The sequence below is a fragment of the Cucurbita maxima genome, unplaced genomic scaffold (assembly GCF_002738345.1).
Source record: "Cucurbita maxima cultivar Rimu unplaced genomic scaffold, Cmax_1.0 Cma_Scf01261, whole genome shotgun sequence".
NCBI classification, from domain to species: Eukaryota; Viridiplantae; Streptophyta; class Magnoliopsida; order Cucurbitales; family Cucurbitaceae; genus Cucurbita; species Cucurbita maxima.
Window position 1 is genome coordinate 4418 of NW_019273277.1, and position 1507 is coordinate 5924.

General features: G+C 42.0%; 1 non-coding gene across 1 annotated transcript; it reads left to right on the plus strand.

Annotated features, from left to right (window-relative positions):
- Positions 1 to 419: 419 nt before the first annotated feature.
- On the plus strand, positions 420 to 493 carry TRNAN-GUU. Its single transcript has one exon. It is a non-coding gene; the product is annotated as a tRNA-Asn (tRNA).
- Positions 494 to 1507: the final 1014 nt, after the last annotated feature.

The following is a 1507-nucleotide window of genomic DNA, read 5'->3' on the forward strand; positions in this document are numbered from 1 at the left end:
CCGCATTGGTTTGAGAGGACAATGAAAGAATAACTTATAAGTGTCTGTAAATATCTCTAGTAGCGTGTTTTAAAACTGTGATTCTGACGACGATTTGTTACGGTAAAAAATGGACAATATTTTTTAGTTTTTGAAAATGGGAACGAAGCATTCCTTAGAAGAGTGTGGAAACCTCTCCCTAGTAGACTCATTTTAGAATTGTGAGGCTGATGATGATATGTAATGGGCAAAATCGGACAATATTTGTTAGCGGTGGGTTTGGGCAATTACGAAAGCTATCAAAGTAAGTCACCAAGCGTTGTGCCAGCAAGGACGTTGGGCCCCCAAGGAGAGTGTATTGTGAGATCCAACATTGGTTGGAGAGGGGATGAAACATTCCTTATAAGGATGTGTTGGGCTTGAGCTATTACAAAGAATTAGCTGGAATAGCTCAGTTGGTTAGAGCGTGTGGCTGTTAACCACAAGGTCGGAGGTTCAAACCCTCCTTCTAGCGATGGTAATAAGTCTACCTACTCTAAATGAATTTAAAGGTAAAGATTGGTTATATATTTGCTTATTATGTTATGACTTGTTAGGATGTTACATGATATGAAAGTATGGTACTTATGATATTGTATACCCCACAATGCTATGTGCACTCCCTTCCCTCCATGGTATACCAATAGTGTGAGTGTATGCTAGTTGAAGCCCAGGTCAATGGGTAGGTATGCGAGCTCGCATGGGAGCAAAGGTGTGTGTATGTAAGTCATGAGTAGAGAAGTATGCACATCAAATTCTACCCAGACACGAATATGAGACCAAGGCCATGAAATGATATTTTATGNATAAAGATTTAAAGCAACAACCAAAATCTGCCGTAGATAAATCTATGGAGAAGTCTTAGTTGTAGACATTGAAATTCCTGAACGAGCGCATTTTGAAGGAGAAAGTAGAGATTGAAAAAGAAAAGAATGCTTTTAGAATTGGAGATTGAAAGCTTAGAGAAGGAAGGGCTGAGCTGAGTGAGAGTTCTTTCTATCTCAAAGAGGAGAAGAAAGATAATGGGAAAGTAAAGAATTGAAGAAGTATGGAGAAAGAGAGGAATGCTACTGATAAGTCATGGGTTCAAAACCAAGGTGCGTGTTGGAAAGTGAAATTCTTTACATTGAAGTGTGGCACCATACGGATCGAGTTGAACATCCTTCTAGTCAAACTTGGTTAGACATGGGCGTGGGTCGGAAGAGCTATCGCGTGTCGAATATCGAGTGGAGCCGAGTCACTTTACAACAAGCCTGACACGTTATTCCACCTAATCGTCAATACGTGTCCCTCAAGCTGTCTGACACGCTTTCCCTCCCGCAAGTTGACACGTGGCCGCTTTCCCTCCTGCAAGTTGACACGTGACACGCTTTCCCTCCCGCAAGTTGACACGTGGCTTGCCGGCTGTCTGACGCGCTTTCCTTCCCACAAGTTGACACATGGCTTGTCGAAAATTTTTCTCTCATGAGAGTTGCAATACTGAATCTGG